General features: G+C 49.5%; 1 protein-coding gene across 2 annotated transcripts in view; it reads right to left on the bottom strand.

The window, feature by feature from the left end:
• The window catches only part of LOC125087045 (signal transducer and activator of transcription 5B), a 69,856-nt gene extending 64,870 nt beyond the window's left edge, over positions 1-4,986 (bottom strand). Inside the window, exon 1 of one of the 2 annotated variants that reach the window (XM_047706911.1) lies at positions 4,822-4,986. The gene's annotated coding sequence lies outside the window, so the exon portion shown is untranslated. The remainder of the gene's footprint in view (positions 1-4,821) is intronic. The other variant, XM_047706912.1, reaches the window with a different exon arrangement.
• Between the last annotated feature and the right edge of the window lie 7,166 nt (positions 4,987-12,152).

Here is a 12,152-nt window from a genome sequence, read left to right as displayed (position 1 = left end):
ATCATGACCTGAGCCGAAGGCAGCGGCTTAACCCACTGAGCCACCCAGGCGCCCCACAAAATCTCTGTATTAAGCTCAACTACAAAGTGCATTATGCATAACTGTGCAACATGCTAATGCAGTATTGCCTTTACTAAGGTGATCCAAAAGAAAATTTAGGCGAGATAAAGTACCCCTAAACTGCAAACATATTTGAATACCAATTTAATTCAGAGTGTATTTAGTCTTTTTTTTTTTTTAAAGACTATTTATTTGACAAAGAGAGATCACAAGAAGACAGAGAGAGAGAGAGAGAGAGGGAAGCAGGCTCCCTGCTGAGCAGAGAGCCCATCTCGGGACTGGATCCTAGGACACTGAGATCATGACTTGAGCGGAAGGCAGGGGCTTAACCCACTGAGCCACCCAGGTGCCCAGGAGCGTATTTGGTCTTTATACTCCTCAGAATAAAGTTAGTTGAGGGCCAGGAAAAGGCCAGTTGCTTTAACCAGGAAAACAATATGATATGTACTCATTCCAAGGATATACTTCTCAAGGCTCCACATAACTCATATTCCAATATTTATATTAAAGGTGACATACCAGGTAAAAATTATCCAGGAAGGTCAAAGAAGAGTTTTATAGCTGAGGGAGATTTACCCTAAATTCTACTGCCATACCCTAAATGTGTCCAGATTCTTATTTAAATCCTTCAAGACATTCTGTATGACTTAAGTGAAATCAGAAAAACTGCTATAGTCACTACTTAATATGTGGGGTTCTAGGTCATAGAAGTCCAAGGCAACCCTTAAAATTTTGATATTCAAGGCTCCATATTAACACGTTTCAACTCTTTTTTTTTTTTAATTTAAAAAAAAATTTTTAAGTTTTTTATTTATTTGACATAGAGACAGCAAGAGAAGGAATACAAGCCTGGGGAGTGGGAGAGGGAGAAGCAGCCTTTCTGCTGAGCAGGGAGCCCAGTGTGAGGCTCAATCCCAGGACCCTGGGATCATGGCCCCAGGAGAAGGCAGACGCTTAACGACTGAGCCGCCCAGGCGCCCCTCAACTCTGTCTTAATGCTGTACATTATCTAGGTACCTGGAAAGAGACAGATAGCAACAGCCCCATTTTTCTGTTAATTGCACCTTTGTTGTTGTTGTAAGAGTCTGTCTGAGGCTGTATACCTTCAAGAGATTTGGGAAAAGATTCAGGAATGCCGTGCCTTCCCAACTGAGGATTCAGGCTGAGCTCACTAAGGCTGTCATGAAGCAGTAAAACGGACAAAGATAAACCACACGGCATCTGATACTTGTCTTTGTATGTTTAAAATAAAAATGTGACACTACAAGAAAGTTAACATGTGGACCTAATTTTGAAAATACAAACAGGAAGCACCCCCACCCCAATATTACCATTAAAAAAAAAAGGAAACCAAACCTCAAAGATACCTTCCAAGGAAGTCTTGGGTGTGACCAAAACTAACAAAAGTAATAAACGTCATCTAAAACCCTGAAACCACCAAAAGTGAGGGTCTCATTCAACCAATTAAAAATCTAACACCTGTAAATTACTCCTCTGATTAGTAAAAATAGCATAGGTTTATATTTGTAAAATCTCCTCCAAACTGGCTTTAAGTTTTTCAGTAACAAAGGATCATCATTAACAAGAAAAGATCCAATGTCAATATTCTACTTAAAATAAGGACACAATAATTAAAAATGAATACAATTTTCAAAAAAAGTTTTTATCACTGTGATGCTCATGATTTAAATGTACAAAAAACAGTCTGATCAATGGAAACTAGATTGTTAAATTTGACTTTCTTATTCCCAGAAATAAGCATAAGACTGTTGTGTTTCCAACATTGCAGGGGAAAAAAATACTTCCGATTTTAGAACACTTCTATTAACAAAGCTAAGATTTAAAGAAAAATTTTTTCCCTTTAACCACTATACAAAATTGGGGACACTGATACATTAGAGCTAACTTTCAACATTATTTTTATTCAGTTCCAGAGCCAAAGTATTCTGACACTTTATTATGCGGTAAAGAGATATTATTCTCCTGAAGAGCTCAGTAACCTGGAATTGTCAGATAAATTTTTAGAAGAATAAGTTTCAAATAAAGACAAATTAATTTTTTTGCTTCTTTTTGTAGGAATAATATGGTAATCTACATTCTAAAAGAAGGGGAAAAAATATCTCACTAGTAGTTAGAACACCCAGAAATCTGTGAACACTTTTGAGATATATACATGTTTACAGGGCACTAGAACAGTTAAGTCTCCTTAGATTCTACCTTCAACCTGCAATCTAATTTTCCATGTGTTATTTACCTGTTTATAACGTCTTCCCTTTGTAAGACTACCTCTATCACCTACCTACACAAAAACAAGCCAAATGAACCACCACAAGCACATTCATAAATATAAACCTAACACAAATGACAAATAATTTGAATACTAAGTTATTACTATAACTTGAGAAACTTGACATAAGTACCAAAAGAGCAATAAATGGCACCCTTTACTAGTCTTGATGTGGTTTCTATATATGTAAATAACACTTAAAAAAAAATCACTTGAGAGCCAGAAAATGAAGATGAAATGAGAAGTTGGGGCACAATAGGAAGTACTGACCAAAATATTTATGTTGTAACACTCCAAACAATGATAGCAATTCCCCCCGCCCATCATATTTATCACGAAGTACCCATGGAAGAAATATATCCACCTTCAATTTCTTAACACAATCCATATTAATACCCTGTTTCCAAACACATGAATGCTGAAAAGGCCAGGACAAGGGAGAAGGCAGGAGAATTTATGGAGTTAGGTATACAGCAAAGATTTTATGTAGTTCAGCTCCAAGTTATGCAATAACCAAACTGCTAGCAATAGAAATCAACTTTTTTTTCCTGAGGTTTTGTTTTTTTTTTTAAAAAGACCTCTCCATTCCTTCCCTGTGTCTCAACCAGGTGCTTGAAATTTTCATCCTCCAGAAGACTATGGAAAACAAGTAATCTACTAGATGACACTTACCTGACCAAAGGTGTGGTGTTGTTTTAATTAAACATGACAGACATCACAATTGGTCACATGGTAAATTTTTCTTAAAATCGGCAGCCCCTTCTCCCATTTACACTATTGATTCTAACAAATGCAATCTTCCTTGAAGTGGAAATTGGTACCAAAACAAACAAAAAACCCAAAGCCTTGACAGAAAGTCAATCAATAGGATTCCACCATTTGAAATTATCAGAACCGATCCGACGTTCATGGTGTTACAAAATAAACTCAGAAAAACATGACAGGTACACGAAATAAAATACATCCTCTTCTACTAGCCAAAAAAATAAATATCATATAAACAAATAACTGAACAATGCTGAGCAAAATGGCAAAGTTGTATTATCTTCACTGAACAATAACAAAATTATTTGAGATAATATATACGCAACAGCTGAAAGCTTATTATGGCCCAGGCGGCTATCCAACCACTTTGGAAACCTAAGATACCAGGGGAAGATAAACACCATTTGAAGACTGAGAAAAGGACATAAACCTCAGTTTAATAATTTGGTGACACGCTAGCCCTTCAAGGGGCATTCCCCGAGGACATTCAGAGACAATTAATGGAACTGTATTTAGGCAAAGATCTACTGCTGCTCCACAGTGCTTTGGGCAGAGCACTGACCTAAGAGTCCTCAGACGGACACTTCAGTCCCACAACGACTGAACAGCTGTGTGAACTGAGCAGGCCACTTACTCCATCTACCTGGGGCCTCAGTTTCCTCATTTGTACAATAAGAGAATGTAGCATAATCCCGGGGTCCTCTCCAGCTCCAACATTCTATGACCCACTTTTAGTACTGTTTATCTGAATCAAAGGTCTGACAGGGTTATGGGGGACAGGAAGAAAAAGAAGTGGGAAGGATCGCTATCTCCTTTTGCCTTTCACGTTCTTGCGGTTTTCATTACTCCCATCTTCCTAAAAGCTGGAGCTTGTTTTTCTTTGCCTTTTCCATCACTGCTAGCTACAAGTGTTTGCAGACGCCTACTTGCTCCATACAAGTTCTTTCCTCTTTGATCAGCCTAACCATCTTGCCAGATTCCTTTAGCCTCAGACCTGCTTTTGTGACACCATGACTCGCCTTCCGACTCTCCGTATCTACCCTCGACCCCAGGGGCACTTTTATACTCTTTATCCTCGGCTAGCATTTAAAAAAAAAAAAAAAAAAAAAAAGCAGTTTGCATCCCACTGCCACACGCACCAGCCGGGGCCTGGCAGGTCCTGATGTGGGATCTCGCACCCCAAAGCCATATCGAAGCGTTCGTATTTGTTGTCTTGACTCCATATAAGGCACTGTTCCTTGAGGCTTGCCTACACCCCCCACCCCACCGGGCACCCCCGGGCTCATCCCACCAAGGGAGTCGCAGATCCCTCATTTGAAAAAGGAGGAAAAGCAAAGAGACGCCAGGCGCTACTCAGCACTGCAACCCGGAGGTGTGAGGTGGCCGAAAGCTGCCCGCCTCCGCTGGCAGGGGTCGGCGCCGGGGCCCCTCACACGCCCACCCAGACACATGCGCCAGCACAGTACCTACACTCGAGCCCCTCCGCCCGCCACGGCCTCAGCACGACGCCCCTCGCTCGCCCCCAGCGCCCTCGCCCCGGGCGCCCCCGGAACCCCCCGCCCCCAGCGCGCAGCTACCGCGGCCGCCTCCCGGCCCGGGGAGCGATGGCGGCGGCGCGGCCCTGCCCGGCGTCTGGGCGGCCGGGGCGCGGGGCCCCGCCCGGGCGGGCTCCCCGGCCCCGAGGCCAGGGCTCGCCCCGCAGCTCCTACCTCGCTCGGCCCCTGAGGCGCCAGCCGCCGCCGCCGCCGCCGCCCGCCCGCTCGCTCCCTCGCTCGGCTGGGCCGCCGCGCGTAGTAGCCTGAGCAGGGTCCCCGCCCGGGGTGACGGCTCCGGCCGCCGAGTCTCCTCACGCCGGGGCCCGCGGGGGCGCGCGCGCCGCTCGCGCACCGAGACCTGAGCGCGCCCCGTGCCGGCGCGCGCCGCTTCCTGGTTCCGCCCGGCGCGCGCTCGTGAGCCCCGCGGTCCCTCGCACCCGGTCCGCGGCCGCCCTGAAGGGACCCGGAATCCCCCGGCGCGCACGGGGGGGAGGGGAGGGGCGGGCGCCGCGCGCAGCCCCTTGTCGCCGGGGCGAGTGGCGTCCCCTCTCGGCTCCCGAGCCGGGTCCCAAGGGGCCACGAGCACATGCTGCTTTGTTTGGGTCGGCTCGACCACCTAGAGCAGGGCTCGCGCCAGGCTGTTCTGGTGGCGTTGATTGGCCGCCCTCCGTGGCCCGCCATCCGCCCCCTACCCACCCCCAGCTGAGGCCCGCGTTCCGGGTCCTGTCCCTCCCAGGCCCAGGTCAGAAGTCCACAGCTGCCCCATCAATAATTATCCCGGGTTTGCTCCCTGGAGGGCGTTTCAGCCAGGACTGCCGCTTACCCCCCACCCCCGGGCGGAAAGCCTGAATGGACACAGCAAGAGTTTACATTTGCCCAGGCCATCGGGGACTTCCACAGTTCTAGAGTGGGCTGTGGGGAGGTGGGGAGTTTAAGGGGGAAAGCGGTGTCTGACACCATTTCCCTCCCTGGGGACTCTTGCTTGTTCCCACCAGTTAGAGCCACGGGGAGGAACGGACTGCTCTGTTGAGAGGCAGGAATAAACACGATCACCTTTATAAGATCCAGGGGAAAGGGGTCTCTGAAAGCCTTTTCCATATAATGGGGAGGGGGTGTGGTGTCTGAGATGGCAGCCTGAGTCACCCACTCTCCAGTGGCTACATCTCTGGAGCTGGCCAGCCGTTTCCCTAGCAACCCTCCAAGGGCCAGCTCCAAAGCAAGGCATGTCAGATCTCCAGAAACCTAGCTGCAGGGACAGAAGGAGAAGGACCCCCCCTCCCCCTCCTGCACACAGCACACAGAGCTTCCCTGCCTACAGTCTGAAAATCTTCATGTCAAGAGATGACCAAGATCTGCAAGGCCCCAAGTTCTCCCATAATCCTCCTTTGGCAGCTCTCTTCCCAGCAGCCTTTCCTTCACCTCCAGAATAACACCAAGAACAAAGATCTTTGTGCCTGTAGCTGATCTCAACAGAGTTCTTCTCCCCCACCCAGGCAACTGCTTCTATCCCACACTTTGGGCCAACACCTGGCACGGTGCTTTGCCCAGAATAGGTGCAGGGCACTTGGAGGCCTGAGCAGGAGGACAGGCTGGAGCAGGAAGCTGGACGGAAGCAGGAGGTCTGAGCTGTCTGGCGCCTGACAATCACTGTGCAAGATGTTTTGGCACCCGAGCACACCACATTTCTCCTTCTTGTAAGTTTTCCTATCTGCACACGTGCTGTTCCTTCTGCCTGGATTGTCATCCTGCCCTCCAGGTAGCTGCCCTTGGTCCAGGAGGTGAGAACCTGTCTCTCCCTGTTTCCCACCACATGATGTTCATGGCTCTAATATGGCACCTCTTATGTTGAAGGGCAATTTCTTGTTTACATGTGTCTCTACCCCTGACAGCACACAATATCCCATTTACCTTTAAATCCACCCCCATGCCCAGCCCAGAGCAGACACCAGATAAATGTTTGAAGAACAAACCCTACACTCTAGAATAGAAATGGAAACCAGGGGGACTGTGTAGTAATCAGGGGCAAAGAATCTAAAACCAGACTTGCTGTCAGCTCCCTGAGATGTGAGACTTTCCGTTTTTGGCCTCAATTTCCTCACTGTAATGTGGCAATACTCAGAGGACATACCTCGCAGCACTGTTGTCGGAATTAAGTGAGGTAATCCATGTAATCCATGTATACAGGTATAGGGCTTCGAATGACTTAAGCGCTATTGAGTTGTTAACAAACAGCAAAGGTTTGCACCCCTCTTCCTAGGACTGGTCAGGTCTAGAATTCCATCCAGCCTCCTTGGCTGCTGCTGACCGATGGCCACAGGGGGCTAGTTCGAATGCTCTGGAAGGTGGAGCAGGTATACCTCTTTGTTCTTGCATCTCACAGCACATCTTGGACTGACCACTGAGCACCAAGCTAGATCTGGCTGGCTGTGCGCACAGACATGAAGGACGGAATGATCTGGGTGACTACCTCAGCAAAACAAGAATGTTGTCAACCTGAGACAGGAAGGAAGGTCTAACACCTACCTTTCCCTACTTGCCAGTTCAGACGAGATGAGACCCTCTTCTCTTGGGCCTCAGCCACACGGTTCCCTAGGTGGAGGGGACACTAGACTGGGCGATAATGAAGAAAGAATCCTAGAAAGAAAGAAACTGAACAGGAAGCTGGGATCCAGAAAGCCCTACAGAGAGCCCACAGAGAAAGTTCCCAGAGCCATACCTACAGATGCAATGACACTGACTGGAAAGAGAGTTGGTCATCTCCTAGCTGACCATGTCCTGACCCAGAAAAGAAAGAGGCTTGAGGACAGCCTGGAAGTCTGGTGGGCAGCCCTTGTCCATACATCTAACCTACTCTTACCTGGGGACTGACTCTAGCCTCCTTCCCTTGCTCTCAAGAACAAGCTTATGGCTGCCATGGAGAAGAGACAACAGCTCCCCACTTCACACCTCCCTCAGCCTTGCCCAGCCACAGGGAGAATGTGAGGCCATTTTCTGGAAACATCATTGACACCACAACCATAATCCCCTCTAGTCAGAGACCCGTCCTCACGCAGCTTCCCTCTCCAGAATGCTCTGAGCCCTGGGAATCAGCCTGTCCCTGGGTAACCACCCGCTACACAGAAGCCAAGGAAGAACCCTTGTGGGAACTTCTCTTCTTTCCTAGTGGAATGACTCTTCCTTATTAAGTCAATACAGGCAGTGGACTGTATTGCAGATCTCCAGATTTCCAGGACCTTAGGATGGAGATTTGTCTCTGGAAAGGCTCTGTTGATGCTAGGGCTTACCTCTGCCAAAGCGTGGGTAGTAAAAAAAAGCCGAGTTTTTCAGTTCAATCTGGAGGGTGGAGCAGGTACAAATCTCGGTTCTGCCAATTTACCAGCTGTGGAAACTTAGTTAAAGTACTTCACTTCTCTGAAGACCTCAGTTTCCCTCAGGTGTGAGTCATGGGAAGTAAAGTATACTATCTGTTTGCAAATACATAGAATCTTTCTGGGATGCACCCAAGACCCGAGTAACTGCGGTTGCTCCCGCAGAGGGGATCTGGGGGGACAGGAAAGGTGAAAGACTGACTCCCATTTTGAATCTTCTGAGATTTATAGCAGGTGCTAGACTACCTATTAGAACATTTGGAAGGGGCGTGTAGCTGATTCAGTCACAAGAGTATGTGACCCCTTGATCTTGGGGTCATGAGTTCGAGCCCCATGTGGGGTATAGAGATTACTTAAACAAATAAAACTTTAAAAATAAAGAAGTAAAACATACGGAAAATAAACTTTAAAAAGAAAAAAAGAGAAAGTGGAGAGACCCTGTTTGTGAAAGTAGCTAACCGTCATGCCTGGCTTGCAGAAGGCACTAGATAAATGCCCATTTACTCTTTCTTTCCCTCAGCCCAACCCCAGTCAGCTCTCTGGGCCAGGAGTGGGTGGCATGGGGGGCGAGATGGAGGCGGGGAGATGGGATGTGAGTGATGGGTGTGCAGGTTCTTACAGGACTCGCCTGGGAATTCTCACACACTCTCTGTCTTGCTCACATGCGCCTCACTTACTTGGGCTCCCTTCCAGGCGGAACTAAAGGGGTGGCTCTCTGGAAAGCCAAAGGGGGCCCCAACCGTCTCTGCCTTCGCCTCCAGGGACAGTGTCACAGTGCCCTCTCCACCCAGAGCCCTGGGGCGGTGCTGCTACATTAACCAGAGAGGACAGGACTAACCCAGAGGAGGGAGCAGAGTGTCACCCTAGGCAGTGTCTTTCAGGCTTGGTGAGTAGGATTAAGAATTCAAAAGTTAACCCAGCAGCAGGCAAAGTCAAGGCTGCTGCTGCTGCCCCAAGCAGGAAAGCTGGTCAGTAGGACTAGAGCAGGCAGGGGCCAGGGTGGCAAAGGAGAGAGCCTTCTGGGTGCTGTGGGTCAGGATGTGTGAAAGGGAAACAGGGGTCTTGTACTAGTGCGAGGGAACCCCTGAAGTGTGGGAGCATGGAGAAGCCCTGTCCTGTTTAGGGACCTTCATTAAGCCTTTATTATCAACCAGGCAGTGGAACACAGCCTTTCAGCAGCTAGTGAAGTCACAGGAGTGGCCTGCAGTTAGGATTGAGGGCTATAGGACAGCACTGGAGGAAATGTCCAGCTCTACTGGCCAAGGTCCCTGAACACCTATTATGTACTAGTTGCTGGGACTGAATCTTCACAGCAATCCTAGGAGATGGGTCTTGCTGTTCCCCTTTTTTTACACAGGAGGTGGTTCAGCCCAGAGAGGCAGACTCACCTCCCCAAAGTCACACAGCAGATCCAAGCTTTGCACCAGGTCCTGAGGACTCCAAAGCCTTTGCGTTTTTCTCTAGACCACCCTGACCCCATGATAGATGGGGCCCAGTCTTCATTTTGGCTTTATATCCCCCACTTGCTCTGGGCACTGGGGACCCAATTTTGGAGGCTGGGAGCAGGGGAGTGGGCAGTGAAGGTGTGGGTAGGTTTGTGACATAATGAACCAAGGAACAATGAGAAACGGGGACAGGAGAAAGGAACCCTCTCTAGTCATAACAAAGGAAAGTGGCAGAGTGGTGGGGGCGGCAGGCAAGGAGATGCCCAGTCCTCTCCCACACACCCCTCTGAGGCCTGAGGTCAGGTACTGGGCTGGCTCAGGCACAAAAAGATTTCTTGGTGTGGAAGGAGGAGAAATGAGTGAGTAGAGGGGCCTGGTAGTCCTCCTGGAAGAGGATGAGAGCCAGACTTGACCCAGGGCTGCTTACCACAGCTGGCAGTCCCCCTCAGAGGCCCAGCTCTGTGCCACCTCTCCCCACTCCACCCCTAGGCTCCAGGGCCTCCCCCTGCTGTTAGAAGGAAGAGCAAACAATGGGGTCCTCCCCATTCTCCTGACTGGGGAGGAAATGTGTGCTCAGCAGACATTGCAAACCTCTTCTCCTTGTCCCATAGGTGGCTCTCCCAAGGCAGGTGGCTAGGGCAGCCAGACAAAGGAAGGCAGGCTTTCCCTCTTCCCTCCCAGTCAGGCCCAAGCCCCTCCCGTCCCTATTCCCAGAAACCGCAGAGAGTCACTGTGCCTCAGGCAGGATGGCTTGCCTTGTGTTCTCTTGGTAACTTCACTGTAAACTGACTTCCCTGAAGAGTAGTAGAGGACAAGGGACAGAGGCAGGAAGGGCAGACAGGTTTCACCCAGGATCCAGAAGCTTCTTCCCCTCCCCCAAATTCACACAGAATTACTCACTGCACACACACCCCTTCCCTAGGTCCTGTTCTGTCCTCAGGGACAAGAATGGATGTAGCCTATCCACAGGGAGGAACCAGGATAGGGAGACAGGGGAGACGCAGGGACAGTGGTCTTGGGGTGCAGTATATGCTGAGTATAGCCTACAGCTCCCCTTCTAAGAGCTTTGGGGGGTGGGGGCTGAGGCTGGAGAGGAGATAGATAATCCCAGCAGAGGCGAGGTGGGGGAGAGCAGCACAGTTAAGCCCAAGGGCTTCAGGTCTCCCCCTGTGGGCATAGAGATACTTCCTGGAATGCCTCCAGCTTTCTCTGGAAAGCTCTACACCCCACCCTGCCTCCCCTCTGCCCTCTGGCTCCCACACCCCAGGAACTCTCCTTGAAGAAGGTACTTAGAACAGAGGAAACAAAGACATCTCTGTACCACCTCCCTCCACTCCTGGGGACGGTTAGGTCAAGGTGACCTCAATCTGTTCTCCGCAAGGAAGGGGCATGAGCACAGCATTCTGGGCTAACCTGGTTGGCAAGGGCAGGCCAGAAATGGGACTCGAGATGATTCTTCCCTTCCTCCATCAGTTCAAACCCACCTTCATTTAATGCACAGGTCACAAGGAACCCGGGCACGGACTGGCCTGGCGTTCAGATGAAGGTCCTTCAGAACTGTTATTGGCTAGCCCAGCCAGAGGAGACGTCTTCCTTCTGTGAGTGCATGCTAGGGATGGGGGATGTCTGGAAGGCTATACTGAGACCTGTACGCAGGGCTGGGCCCCTTGGATCATCGTACCAGGTGGGCACTTACTGGTCAGATGGTTGTGGACAGCTCTCCTTTCCCGGCTAATCAAATGCGCCTCTGCCTGCCTTCAAGGTTGTTGCAAGGATCAGTTGAGTTAAGGGGTACAACGATGTTTGTGTACCAATGTGCTATGATTCAGTTCAGGCTATGTCTTTAGTATGCTAACTACAAACTAGGCTGGGGATTATTACTATTCCTAGTAATATTTTATGGTCCGTCTTCTTTGGGGGAATGCATTCCCATATGATTTTTATAATCTTTCCTCACTCCCCATGTAATGTTGTATCTTGGAATTGGGAATTGAGGAGCAATTAGCAGAGGTCAGCCTGGGACCCCAGCTCAGTCCAGACCCGAGGCAGTTTCTGACCTTCCTGAACTCCATCCCATAGGCCTCAGTTTTCTCCTCTATAGTCTGGGCCCCTAAAATCACCAGGGTTCTTTGTGGTGGGAAATAGCAGAGACCAAAGCTGGGGACTGAAAGCAAAAAGAAACCCCAAATATTACATTTCTGGGGAGTTGCGTTATCCAGAGCCACGACCACAGTCACTTCTGCCCCCAACCCAGCTTTGACTTCTCCACTCCCCTTCTCCACTCCCCTGGGTGGCCTTTGCCCATCCTGGGAAAGCTCCAAGGCTCCTCCTTCTCCCCATTGCATCGCAAAGGGAGGACAGAGGCACAAGGAAATGGGAGAAACCCAGACAGAATCAGAGAATCAGACAGAGACCAGAGACCTAGAGAGAAAGAATCAAAAGGAGGAGGAAATAAAAAAGCAAGAGGAGGCAGCAGGCAATGAAGGACACTGGGATTCAGGGCCTCACACACAGAGGCCACACTGGGGAGAGAGCCAGAGTTAGCCCAGGGAGAAGCTGCAGCCACTGAACACAAGGCGGGGGGCACAGCACGTGACTCCCTGAAGCTATGGGGGCACATCCAATTGGGCCAACCCCTCCAGTGTGGTTCACTGGCACCTTAGTCCTAGTTTCTTTTAGGACCCAGGGCTAT

Source organism: Lutra lutra, chromosome 16, assembly GCF_902655055.1.
Source record: "Lutra lutra chromosome 16, mLutLut1.2, whole genome shotgun sequence".
NCBI lineage: Eukaryota > Metazoa > Chordata > Mammalia > Carnivora > Mustelidae > Lutra > Lutra lutra.
The sequence above is the reverse complement of the archived record's forward strand: the minus strand, read 5'-3'. Positions and strand labels throughout refer to the sequence as shown.